The following is a 14,436-nucleotide window of genomic DNA, read 5'->3' on the forward strand; positions in this document are numbered from 1 at the left end:
TTCATATAACTTTTTAGATCTAAAGATCTGGTTATAAGATGCACAATATATTCTTAAACTCATAAATCATTTCTCTATATTAGAAATAAAAGTTACTCATAATTCAATAATGAAAACACCAAAAATTAACATTTTATAATCCCATTGATACACAGCATTGGTCTTTTGCTTTCTTCTGAGATTTGTCAATTTGTCTTTTTAAAAAATTGTACTAGGGATTCACCCCTCACCCCCAATGCCTTGTACATACTAGGCAAGCACTCTATTGTTGAATCCATCAACAGCTATTTTTGAACATTATTTTGAGACAAGATTTTACTAATTTGCTGAGTTTGGCTTAAAAGGTGTGGTCCTACCTCAGCCTCCCATGTAGCTGGGATTATAGGTAATGTACTACCATGCCTGGTTTCCATTTACCTTTTAACATGTTTCTGAGATTTTGCTTTCATTGCAGTACCCATATTCTATTTCCCTTTTCAATTTTTTTTTTCTGTAATTGATGTCATGACTAGGCCACTATTTCAATTTAATTAACAATATATTATGTGGATATCATAATAAAGGTAGAATATTCTAATCACCAATATCAAAAATTAGAATGTAACAATTAACTTCTTATTAAAAGGGAGAAAAAATATACTTTTTTATATTATTATTAATATCTTCCTAAATTTTTTGATAGACTAGCCATTTTTCTCTTTTTTTTAGAAACAATATTTAGATTATTTTAAAATTTGTAATTAAAATTATTTTTCCTTAGTTTTTTTTCTAAATATTTTCTTTTTTATGCTCAATTGACTTCTATTTGCTTTTTAACTTGTTTGCCTGTTTAATACCAATTGTCTATTCTTATGAATCAGGCTGTATTATTGTCTGTATCTATGAATAATAGTGATAAATTATTTGTAGGAGAGGTCATAACACTTTATATTTTTGCCAGTATTATATGAATATTCAAAATTTTTCTCACATTCTTAGTGCTGGTAATTTTGATATGTTATTTGGCCAAATTAGTTGGTGTACATTTTATCTCACTCTTTTTAATGTGCTTTAACTATTTAGTAATAGTTTGGGCATGACTACATAGATTTTATGAGGCACATGAACTTTTGTTCTTAAGACACTGCAATTTACAACTTTGTATTTTAGCTTGTTCGTCTTTTCTAAATTATATTGGAGAATCATTTCACAAAGTCTGGTTAATTATCATTTATCTAACTGTGTTATAGGAATTTATCATTTTCTCTTTGTATGGAAAAGTTTTTTATTTTTTGTAATTTTATAGTTATTGCTCTGCTGATTTCTAATCCTCAACCTATAAATACATCAAACCTCTTCCAGCCTGATCTTAATTCTTAATTACCTAAAACTATTTTTTAATTTTTCCCCATTTCTTTTACTCCAAATTTACTGGAAAATGTAGTTTGTGCCTGTGAAAAACTCTGCCACCCATTCAAACACCCTGGACTCTTGCTTCTGCCATCATTTGCTAAAATTGATCTCTCAAGTGGCCTGCAGTTCTGGGAAAAAAAATCCCTTTTGATTGACCTTAGCACTAGGTATTTGGATCTCTTGGTAGCAATTCACAGAGACTATGCATGTATTCATTGTGAAAACTCTTGGCTTTCCTTTTTTTTTTTTTTTTTGGTCCATTCCCTGGACTCCTTCACTGACTGCCTCCTTTGGATTTCTGCTTTTCTTAAACGCCAGCCAGTGCTAACTTCATATCATATTTGCTATTTTTCAATATTGTTTTCATAGGAATCTTGCTTATTTTCATACAGGCAACAATTAATCTGTGAGATTCTGTATTTATATGGTCCCTATAATTCCACATTCTCTTTTTTCTTCTTTTCACACATTCTGATGTCTGGCTTTAAATGTACTGCTAGCCAGTAAAATTTAAGATGGGCTAAAACAAACATTCTATGCGCACAAACAAAGAAAAACAATTTTTGTAGTCATCTACTGCTCAGTGCCTCTTTTCCCTTTCATCTCTTCCTTTCTCCTGTTTTTCCTCTCATTTCTAATACTTCAAATCCTATAGTCTATATCTGTACACTGTCACTTATATTCAAGCCATTGTCCTATCATTTCCTATTGTTTTTGCTGGTCAGGCCTTGTGCCTTCCCTTTTACTACTGATTTTGTTAACATCCATTCCTATGTCATACTTTTTAAATTTAAGCCAAAATAACATTTTTTTCAGGAGTAGATCTTATTGTATAACTCTTTCCTTCAAACATTGTTAATGCCTTCTTCTAAGCCCATTCAGTTAACTGATCTCTTCTCATCCTGAAGTCTATGGTAATCTAGCATATGGCCCTGGATTGTATATTCAATTTTATTTCCAAGTCTCTGTATGTACTCTATGTGAATCAGATTGCATCAGACTCAATCTCCAGCTGAGGTGAACCATACTGACCCACTTTAAAATGTGTTCACTCCATTTCCATTATCTGAAATGTTCTCTGCTTCTTTTACAGTTTCTAACATTTGAAATATTATGTACACTTCTAGACTTCTAAAATGTTAGCCCTTCTGTGACTAGTTTTATTCAATTCCTTAACTGTGTATAATTAGTTTCCTTTAGAAATATCAGTTTGTGCATCTTTTATAGCAATTATCTATTCCATTCTCTGACATTACCTACTGTATTTCAAAATGATCATGTACCAAAAATATGCTTTATTTACAATACAATATACAAACGTGTGACATGTATGTATTATATATAAACATTTTTTTTTCTCTTTTTAACAATAGTATGAAAGCCCTTTGGATTATTCTTGTGCATTTTAGTTAGAAAGGAGAAGATATTTCAGGGTATCTGCTGAAGAGAAACAATTGAAATTCAGTATTAAAACCATAAATCAGGAGTCATTATCACAATCAATTATTTCCAGGCCTGAGGTATAATCCTAGCTACTTGGGAGACTGATATTGGAAGACTGTAATTTTCAGGTCTGCCTCCTCAATTTAGTGAAATGCCATCTCAAAAAATAAAATAAAATAAAAAGGGAAGGGGATGTAACTCTGTGGCAAAGCACCCCTGGATTCAATCCATCCTACTGAAAAAAAAATCAATTTCTTTCATAACTGTGGACTTCAGAACATAAAAAGGGTTGGTGAGTCATGACCTAGTAAGAACCAAGCAGATCAGTAGAAAGCAACTAATAATTTTTCCAGTGATCCTGGCAGAGCTCCAATTCTAATCTAAGTTCAAATCCAGGGGGGTATCTGCAAAATTCACTTACTCTCCTTGTATTGGCCCATATATATCTCTGTTCCTCAGAGTCAAAGGAATCTATACTCCTTCCTTAATTAAGTCAAAATAACATTTGCATAGTCAATAGTACGTGTTAATTTGCTGACAATTATTATTTATATGTAAAATGTTCTAGACAATTAATACAAAAGAAAATGTAAAACATTCACCAAAGAAAATGCAAAAGTCATTTTTTGAATAAAACTAAACCTGAAAGTTCAATATTGATTTACATTATTCAATTCTAAGGCAGGTCCAGTGGGAAAAATGTCATCAATATAATGGTACATTACATTGATGATTATTTGGATTGGGATTGAATGCAGGGGCACAGTACCACTGAGCTACATCCCCAATTCTTTTTGTTTTTCCAATTCTTTTTTGATTTTAAGACATGGTCTTGCTAAATTTCTGCCTAGCTTCAAACTTGTGATTCTCTGGCCTCACCCTCCTGAATCATTGGAATTAGCTGGATATCTTAAGAAGGAAAAATGATCAAAATTTCTGAAAATTAAACGATGATATTTTCCTGGAGAGTTGATATACACCTGACAAGAGACAATGGAAATTTTTTTTTAACATTTCCTCCTTTTTTATTTTTTATTGGTTGTTCAAAACATTACAAAGCTCTTGACATATCATATTTCATACATTAGATTCAAGTGGGTTATGAACTCCCATTTTTACCCCAAATACAGATTGCAGAATCACATCGGTTACACATCCACATTTTTACATAATGCCATATTAGTAACTGTTGTATTCTGGACAATGGAAATTTATTGTGGACTTCCCCAGCTCCGAACATTCTGCAGTGGAAGTTGCTTGATCGTAATTCATAATTGGTCTTAGAAATATGAAAGCCCATAGCAGGAAGGAAAGACAAAAATGTAACAATTTTGAATGGATGCTCAGAGAGTGTAATTTGAAAGCATAGGCATTGCTGCTTTGAAAATCAATCAGGCCTCACGGGGGTTCACTTCCCACTTTGGAGACACAGCCTCCCTCTGGAGTGGGGAGTCATTTGTCCCCCCCAGGATGTTTGTCCTTCTTTGGAAAACCCAAATTTACCAGAGGGAGAATACCCAACAAATAGAAAAGGGGGCTGGGGTGGTAGGGCAGGGAGTGAGCAGCCTCATTGGTTTTCCAAAGCCTTGTGATATTGTTAAAAAAAGAAAAGAAAAAAAAGAAAAAGAAAAAAAAACTAACAAATCCATGAATGTTACAAAAGTCGTATTTTCTGACTTATTTTCCTACACCCCTTTCCCCCTTTTGTGAGTCCTGGTGGTGCGGGATGATAGTTGCAATGATTTGTTATCTTTGATAATTTTGGCCTCATTCTCCAGGCTGTTCCCATCTTGCACAATGATGTTATTTCGGCTGATAATACCAGATGGTTTGGTAACGATTACCTCGCAGTTCCCTCTGTCCCTCAATGTTAAGGAGCCCTGTCTCCCTTTACCCTATGGCTGGCTGCTGCTTGCTTCCTCAGATCCACGCAACAACTTCTCTCATTTCTATGGAAAAGGAATACGTCTTTTTTCCCATCCTTTTTAAAACTTTTGAATAATTTGTACTGCTGTCAGTTTTTCTCCATCTAGCAACTGCCTGTTAATTATAGTTTTTAATATTAATTAGCACTCAGGTTGTGTCCACATACCCCCACCCCAACATGCAAAACTACCCCCAGTGACTTTTCTCTCTTTCCCTCCCCTTCTTTGTCTTCTTCTGCCTGCCCCGAGCTCCTCCAAAGTCCATTTTATAAATTTGGTAGTCTAGGGATCTGGAAACAGTGTAGCTTGACATTGCTAGTGTTTCCATGGAAATAATTGAGATGTAATAAATAGAGGCATTCTGAGGTTACAGGTTTCTTGATTCATCTGAGACCACATACAAGTGTAAATTGTTGACATTTGTTTGGCTAAATGTACATGATCTTGCGGGAAGGGCAAAATAAATCCTTTGTACATTCCATAGCTTTCTATGTGGATTGGGGTGACTGATGTTTAATCCTAATATTAATTCCCCCCAATTAAGTTACCTATTCTTAGCTTTGGAAGGGCCTGTTTCATTCTAGAAAACATTCTTTATGTCTAATAATTGCTTTTTAGATTCTTACACCTGATTCCTTGCAAAAACTTAATAAGCAATAAAATAAGATAACTATGTGCCTCTGGCAGGAGAATCCTGCTAACATTTAACCATAAGGTGCCGAGTGTGCATTAATAATGAAAGGTGCAAAATGCTGGTGACTTAACAGTCATAAAGTAATTCCACAGAACCCGCTAGCCCTGGCAAATGTTGTGGCCTGCTACAGCGTGTTCACAGAGGAGGAGGAGGGGGAACCATGCAAGGAGGAAACTGGAGCTAGGCATCTTGGAGTACAGCTCTCCTGGCTGGAGTCGGAAGGCTGGGGATATGGTTCAATCTAATACAAAGTTGAATAATTGCTATGTCAGTAGCCAACTCTTCAGCTGGTGGCTCTGGAATTCTTCTCCTGATGTAGGATTTAATAGTCTGCCAATTCGATGTATTGATTTCTCTTAACTGTTCATTTGGATGAGTAAATGAAAGGAACTCACTACTGAGTCCAGCGTGCAGACTTGCTGCCTGGCTCTGGAAAAGACTCATTTAGGTGGCAGTGGTGGAAGAGTGTGTTTTCAAGTCAGCGTTAGGACCAGCTCCCTCTTCTTTTAACATTTCTCCTCATTTTACCAATAAAATGAAGGGAGCCTGTTCAAACACTGTTTAAAAAGACATAACAGTGTCTACTTCTGTCTGAAAAAGTAAAAGCAACCATTGCTGCCTCTGGTGCTTCGAGAGTAACATCTTTGTCTCAGGGTGACTCAACTTGGTTGCATACTTTTTGCATGTGGTCTATTGGATATCAGAGTGACAAAACACTTTGTCTGGGCTCTTCAGCAAAGTGTCTTTCTCTCTTCTTCTCCTCCTTCACAACATTCTAGGACTTGGAGTTACCTTTACCAGGAGCTCTGTCAAGCCCTGAGTGGGGGTGACCGCCTTTGGCTGTTAAGGCCATCATCTTGGACCTTTTGGAAGGCTGCTGGGTGGATACATCAATGATTCAGAAAGTGTGTAGATTATAAACTCTTTTGAACATTAGTTCCCCCTTACCTCCTGCTCTGGGACCTGCAGTTTTCCTGAAGTGTCACTAAGTTATGGCATGCAGGCATCTTAACTGTTTCAAGGTAATCTAGTGGTGGATGGCTAGGCTTCCTGATGGTCCCATCCATGTTGCAAGTTGGGTAGGTGGCTTTAGGTGCTTGCTTTTTCTGATCCCTGGCTGAAGTAAAGTCCAAACTTGTCTATGCATGGTACACTGATGTTTGCAAAGAGTATTATCTTTATGTCTTGAAAATATTTGTATAGATATCAGGGTTTCTTCCTATCTGAGTGAGTGTTGGGTAATTAAAACAGAAGAGTACCTTGGAAACTCTTAGTGCCTGGTTATAATAGGTAACCTCAATAGGTGTGGTTGGGACAATTTGTCAATTTCTGCAAATTCCCATTGGCTTGCAAGGGCGTTTTGTGTGTAGTTATATTAGTCTGTAATCAGAGTAGTTTTGAACTCAAAGTGGACTAGTGAAGCCTCCATTGGTTATATATCCCACTTGAATATTTCAGTGCTGGCTGTCAGTTCCCTTAGCCTGCTGTGGGTGCCAGGCAGGGTGAAGTGAGTGGGGGAGATAAAGATGGAAACTTTGGATTCATAGCATAGCTGCCAGGATGGGGTGGGAGCCAGAGACTGGGGTTGTACACCCAGTACATAAAAATATTTTACTGATTTCAAGGATCACCAATTATCTGATTGCTCTGCATGGCTTTCTTGTACAAAGGTTTGATTTTTAATGTCTTGTGAAAAGGGTTCTCTTTGTCTCGATTGATGTCAGGAATAAAAGCATGATGGTAATATCCCTTTGAAAGCTATTGTATTGTCAGCCCTGCCTGACAGGGGGAGGGCCTCCCAGCATTATAGATTAGTGCTGTGAAAACACTGACATTTTCTTTGTTACATTGCTGTTGTTCTACTTGCAAAGTCAATTACACAATGTTGGAGCTCAGTTACCCAGTTGATTTTGGATGTAGCAGTGTCTTTCACTGTCTTCTTAAAGATATAATTTTGTATTGTTATTGTTGCTTTTTTTTTCTCCTTTTCCTTTTGAACCTGCCTCCCTCCCTGGTTACCTCCCCTTCCATGTGCTAACCGCACCCCCCACGCCCCCCCCATAGTCTGAACATGTGTGCAAGACAAACACTCTGGTTTTAATTGTGACCATCCAAATTCAAAGACTGCTACATCATTATCTCTGAATTCTTCTGCTCATTCACATCTCAGTAGCTTTTTTTTAAGAGAGAGTGAGGGGGGGGAGAGAGAGAGAGTGAATTTTAATATTTATTTTTTTTTTAGTTATCAGTGGACACAACATCTTTGTTTGCATGTGGTGCTGAGGATCAAACCCGGGCCGCACACATGCCAGGCGAGTGCGCTACCGCTTGAGCCACATCCCCAGCCCCCATCTCAGTAGCTTTTTATTGATATAGTGACTACAGCAGCCAAGATACATAAAAAAACCATCCAACAAGATTATAGTGTTGATAATCTATTATCAAGTGGGTTGTTCTCTGGATTGGGGGTCACTAAGGTTGGCAAATTCAGAGCTTGCGTTTTAAATATTTTTCCTCCTCCCACTTCCTAGAGTCTGCAATTCGAGCTGAACCAGGTTCCCTGGTAGATGGGACCCTGGCAAACAGTTTATTATTATTATTTTATTATTATTATTATTATTATTATTACTATTATTATTATTATTACAGATGTAGCATTAAGCTAGAGCCATTGAGTTTGGGGTTTAGGGTCCTGAATGGCCTTTTGTCACGGGTGGAAGTGGTCTCATAGGAGAAGCATGCAGTCCATTCTCCCACTGCAGATGACAAATCAGGTTATAAGATGTTGTTCTAGGGGATTCCAATCTGCCTTTTTGGGCAAACTTGGACTTGGGAAGGATTTACATCCCTGTGTGAAATCTTGCTACTGAATGGAAGGAAGTCTCAACATGTCTAAAGCTGAAAATGGTTCCAGAGGGTGTTTTTATTTACCTGCCATCTTCACCATCCCTCCCTTCTCCAGGACATTTGAAAGTACTGAGTTCCCTCACCTGGTCACAGAAGAGGCGGTCACTTGGAGGAGGGGCTCGCAGAACCGTCTCTCTCGCCCCACAGAACAGGGTGTAGGAGATATGCCTGTGCTGCCCGCCACCACCGCAGACTGCAGACTCCATCAGAAACTCTGTCCGTCCAAGGACACTAATGGTGGGCCCCCGAAGTTATTATTATGAACCATCAGACAAGAGCCTGTGTTCGCCAACAATTTGTCAGAACTAATTTTGTTTTTCTCCAATAATTGAAAATTAATGTCTTGAAGTGAAAGCAGATGTTCATGTCATCTTCTGATTTGGGATATAAAATGGGGCTCTGTGGATGTGCTCACTAATCAAACAGCAATTTCCCTCTCCTCCATAATGGGGGTTACTTGGCCTATGTCACCAAAGGCCAGAGATTGGGAGCTGAGAGAAGGGGGCCTGGGCGGCACTCCTTGTGCTACTTGGGGGTTTGTTTGGGAGGGAGACTGCACCAATAAAAATCTTTTTGTTTGAGCTCTGAAACTTGGAGAGTTCATTGTTGAGGATGTTCAGTCACTAGAGACATATTTGCTGAGATAATTCAAAACATTGTGCTGGGATAGGTAAGGGGAGCTCTGGCAGGGGGAGAGTGGCTTCCTAAAGATGTGTGGGTCTCAAACTGTCATGTCCTTTCGCTGTTGCATGGTGAAGCTGTTTAAAGTCACGCATTCCTGGGCCTGAATCCCAGAGACCTCTGCTCACCTGGCTGACCCAAGGAGGGGCTCATAACTCTGTGTCTCTCCTTTTCTAAAAACTCTGTGTCTCTCCTTTTTTAAAAATGGGGGTAAAATATGCATAATATAAAATTTACATCTTAACCATTTTTAAGTAGTATTTAGTGATGGTTGGGGGAAGGCCATCAGTTCAAACTTCAGTCTTCCAGAGCAGATTTGAAAAAACTTGCTCAGAAGATGATGTGGTGTCTCAAAAGCTCACAGTTCTTTTTCTTAGCCCAGAGTGAGAGGTGAGTCAAGTCTGCCTGCCGCTACGAGAGAGCAGGAGCCTAGCCCCATCAGGGCCAGTGGGGCTGGGGTGCCAGGGACAAGTACAGGAACTTTCTAGTGATCTGGTGACCATTCCCAGGATTAGAACATTTGCCCTCTCTTTGGGGGGGGTGCCATTCTTCTGGAGACTAAGCCTGGCTAGGTGTGAGCTCACCTAGTGGACCCCACAGGCCAGATCTCAAGTGGCTCCAGCACTTGCCTGCCAGCGCCCAGGCAGCATCGGCTCACCCAGCCCAGTGCACTTGGGGCAGGTTTTTCTGTGATGGGGAGAAGGGAGGAGCAGCTGTTAAAGGAGGGCCACCTGGCTGCCTTGATTTTTGGTGTCCTTGAAGCCCCATGTTGGGCCTGTACTTCTGGGCTTTGCCTCAGCATGTTGTCTCCTCTCTGCCTCCTCCAAAGTGCTGGGGAACTTTTTCCTTCCCTGATTTCCCTGTAATTGAGATTCACCACCTGGGCATGAATTATTTTGTGCAGCGTTGTCATTCCCTGTCCTGCTGTGAGGTTTGTCTATTCTGTTGATCCTAATTAAATAAAACATACTGTTCACCTAACTCCTGTTGCACCAAATTTTACCTGCCTGAAAGCAGAGTGATGGCCATCTGGTCCTGGTCAGGGAGCAGGGCGTTCCTGGAGATAGTGGGGGTGGGGGTGGGGTGGGGGATGGCAGGCAAAGAGCTGTGCCCCTTGGACTGGGTGTGGTGGGACTATGGAGCACCAGCAGTATACAGTGTGTTTCTGATTCCTGAAGAAGAGGTTTGGTTTTGTCCTTAGCCCCCTTGGGGCTGTAGGTTTGAATTTGGGGAGATGGGAGACAATCACCACCTCCAGGGACTCCCCAGGGTGAGGACAAGGAAGGAGAGCAGGCTGGCAGGCTGGTGGCTGGAAGATGGATAAAAGGGACAGTTTCCCATCACCTGAGGTGAAGGCTGCAGAGAGCACTGGGTTCTCTGGGGATTCGCGAGCTGTACACCTGTTCATGGTGTCCCAAAAGAGTGTCTGCAGATGCCCTGTTCCCCCCAGAGGGACAGTGGTCAGCAAGGGCCCTGAGCATGTATATTGGGAAGATTCAGGCATTTACTGTTTTTGCCTTTGAATCTCTCAGAATCCTGAAAACCATGGAAAAGGGACCCTGGAGTTTCTACATTCAGACGCGTGTGTGTGTGTGTGTGTGTGTGTGTGTGTGTGTGTGTGTGTGTGAGACTGGACCTGAACACTGCTCTTCTCAGGGAGCTCTCTCTTTCTCTCTGTGCCACATCCATGCATCTTTAATTTCACACATCCATCTGCAATCTGGCTCCCACAATTTAGGTGCATGGGTACTCGTTCCACCTGTTGGGGCCACAGAGAACCACTCAGGTTCCCAGTCCCCAGAGCAACCCTGTTGATAGCTGCTCGGACTGGTCCTGCCTTCCCCATGGGAGAGCACCTTTCCTGGCACAGGGCAGCCTGGGGGGGCCTCCAGGACCTCATGCTCCATCACAGATGACTACCCAAGCTGGGATTCTGGACTACTGTGTTTAAAAATAAAAATAAAAGGACTTCTGAACTGAATGAGTGAAGGTGTAAACTGTTGAGGAAATGAACCGGTGAGCAAGCGAGTAAGTGAATGAATGATCAGGTTGTGACTAATGAATTTCTAAGAGAAATAGCAAGAGGGTGAGCTCCCAGGCAGGACTTGGGCTCCGGTGGGTGTTACTCTCTCTCGTCTCTTCTACCCTCCTGGTCTCCCTCCACCTTTTTTCCTGCTCAGGAGGTGAGGCTGCCAGCCCTCATGCTCCGGAGGTGGGGGTGGCTTGTGCCATCCTCTTCCTTCTCAGGTGCTCCATGAGATGAAACGGTAGTTGCTTCTCATGGGGGGCCTTTGCCCTGTATGGTCCTAGGCTTGAAAAATAGTCTTTTGAAAATGATAAAAGCAATATGAGATTTTTATATTAATTTGAAATAAAACAGAATGTTTGACTCAATAAATTCCCATCCTGCTGCTTATGTTCATCCTGCCACAGAGATTCAGGGGTCAGATGGGACATCCTTAACTGGCTTGGTGCTGGCCAGTGCTGGGCAGTTCAGCTACCATTGGACCCTCCTCATCTTTCAGGGAGGGTTTGCCCCAGGATTAGCACTAAGAGTGAGGGGTAGAGTCGGGAGAAGGAAGCAGGAGGGAGGAAATGGGCAGTGCTCGCAGGGAAACATGCTGCCCAGAGTAAAAAACCAAGGCTCACTCTGAGCTGGCAGAGTGGTGCATGCTTGTGATTCCAGCAAGTGATCTCAGGAGTCTGAGGCAGGAGGATTGCAAATTTGAGTCAAGCCTTGGCCTTTTAGTGTTGCCCTTAACAATTCAGCCAGATCCTATCTAAAAATAAAAAAATAAAAAGGACTGGGGATGTAGCTAGGTAGAAAAGCACCTCTGCTTTCAATAATCCCCAGTTCTGAAAAAAAAAAGAACAACCCTATCTCCAAGGTGAGGCTCAAAATGCTTTATTTTTCTTGTGGGGGATGGGTGTGGGTTGCAGGCAATGTGTTCCATGATCTGGGGAAAGAGAGTGTCCTCTTTCAGTCTTAGTTTTCCTATCTATCCAATGTGATAGAACCAGTTGGATCAACTGCATGTCTTAGGTGCTATAGGATTTTAATTCCTGGAACACTAGAAGTGGCAAACACATAAAACTTGGGTTTTAAAATAATGCAGGCTAAGCTGGATGCGGTAGTGCAGGCCTGTAATCTCAGCAACTCGGGAGGCTGAGGTGGGAGGATCGCAAGTTCAAAGCCAGCCTCAGCAATTGCGTGGCACTAAACAACTCAGTGAGGCCCTGACTCTAAATAAAATATAAAACGGTGACTCAGAGGTTGAGTGCCCCTGAGTTTAATTCCCAGTACCCCCCGCCCCCCAAAAAAAGTTTCTTTTCCAAGTTCTGGGGTCACAGTGGATACATCTGAGTTGACTGCTCTAGGGCATCTGCTGCAGGGCAGCTGGGTTCTTTCTAGCCTTTTAAAAGGTTTAGGGTGAGCAACAGATTGGGAGAGGCTTGAGGCTTGACGGTGTTGTTTCCAGGTGTCTGAGAGGGAGAGTTGGTGGTGATGGGCATTGTTGGTCCCAGCTGGGGGTGTCCCAGGCTCTTTGGCTCCAGGTGTTCTGCAAAGCATTGCTGGTCATCTGGGTGCTGCTGTAATCCAGTGGTGACCAGGCCAGACACATATCCATTTAGAGTCACCAGCCCTGATCCCTATGGAGGACACATGGAGGGACAATCAGGACCTGGCTCTTTGCACACCATGGGGCTCTGTCTTCCTCTTGTCCCCCATTCCTCCATGAGATTCTCACAGCAGCTTTCTGATTTACTTATCTGAGTTTCACAGGTGTGCAGACTGAGGCACAGAAGTCCCTTGCCCAAGGTCATACTGCTGGAAGTAGCAGAGCTGGGATTTGGGGGCAGGCCTTATCTAGGTCCAGAGCCTGAGCAGTCACCACCACCTTTATTTATAACTACTCTGTGGCTGTGAAGGACAGCAGAGGCCAATCTCTAGTTTGGATGAGACAGCCATGAATAAAGACACCCAGGGGGAGCCCTCCTTTCCACCTATCTGTCCATCCATGGAGTTCTGCCTTTAGGGCTGTCCATTTTCCAATCTGGGGGGGGGGATTGACATCTTAAAGAACAGTCCCATTCTTTTCCCAGAGCACTAGCATCCTGGGTGCCCCCTTACCCAGAGCCTTTACAGTGGTACCTTTACACTAGACCTGGGTGTGTACACCTGTGTGTGTCATTTTAAACACAGATGGTACCTCCTACTCCCTGGATACACTGACTCTCATTTCATATTTTCACGTAGCAGAGATTTCAGTTTTGGTTGCACAATTAAGATCATTGTAGGCACTCAAAAAAAAAAAAAAGATAACTTGACCTGGGCCCAGCATCTGGAGTCTTTGAGGAGGGGATCCAGGTCAGTGTTTCTTTGAAAACTTCCTGGGAAACTTGAATGTCCTGCCAGGGTTAAGGATTGTTGGTGAAGGAGTTAGCACCACATCTGCGTCACACATTTCCACATTACAGCAAGAGGGGCTCTATGGAGAGGATGCACCAGAATTATTGATTGTTTTAATGGAGTTGGGGATCAGACCCAGGACCTTCAGTACCCTAGGCAAGAACTGGACCACTGAGCTACATTCTCAGCCCTCTAGAACTTACAGTCATCTAGCGGTGGACATACAGTTGCTTTCTACTGTTTTGCTGTTGTTTTGTGACAGTGCTGCAGTGAGCATCCTCAGGTATCCATCTTTGTGTTCTTGTCTAAGTATTTCTTAGGCTGGACTCCTAGAAGTGGAATTATTGGGTCTAAGTGTATCACTACAAAAATTTGATACTTTTTTTGTACTATAGATTGAACTCAGGGGGTACCTGGCCACTGTGCCATATCCCCAGCCTTATTTGGTATTGTGTTTGGAGACAGGGTCTCATTGAGTTGTTTAGTGCCTTGAGTTGCTGAGACTGGCTTTGAACTTGTGATCCTCCTTTCTTAGTCTTCTGAGGTGCCGGGATTACAGGCTTGCACAACTGTGCCCAGCAATTTGGTAGATCTTTCTGAGTCACCTTGTGCAAAGGCTGTGCCAGGGAACTCTTCAACAACAGGGCCCAGGTGCATAGCACATTCCTCTGAACCCTTGCCCACCTAAGAGGTTTTCTTCTCTTTGTTTCTGTCAAGCCCCCCACCTTTTTGCTTTTTGCCCATCAGGCAAGCAGTACATTGCACATTGTTTTTTTTGTACTTCTTTTATTATTATTAGCAAAGTTGACCACTTTGGTTTCATTTCTTCTCTGTGCAGCTTGGCTGCACTGGGTGCAGGGCAGGCTGCACCCAGTAGGCATCTCTTTCCTTCAGTGAGTCCTTCAGTCTTCCCCCCACCTCCCTTGCATACATCCATTCTTCCATCTAAATCCAGAGCATCTCACCAGCTGAGCTTTGTCTGG

At 41.8% G+C, this 14,436-nt stretch overlaps 1 pseudogene; it reads right to left on the minus strand.

Moving 5' to 3' along the window:
* Positions 1 to 9,955, minus strand: part of LOC143388263 (cadherin-9-like) — a 45,038-nt pseudogene extending 35,083 nt beyond the window's left edge.
* Between the last annotated feature and the right edge of the window lie 4,481 nt (positions 9,956 to 14,436).

This window comes from Callospermophilus lateralis, unplaced genomic scaffold (genome assembly GCF_048772815.1).
Source record: "Callospermophilus lateralis isolate mCalLat2 unplaced genomic scaffold, mCalLat2.hap1 Scaffold_132, whole genome shotgun sequence".
In the NCBI taxonomy this organism is placed as follows: domain Eukaryota; kingdom Metazoa; phylum Chordata; class Mammalia; order Rodentia; family Sciuridae; genus Callospermophilus; species Callospermophilus lateralis.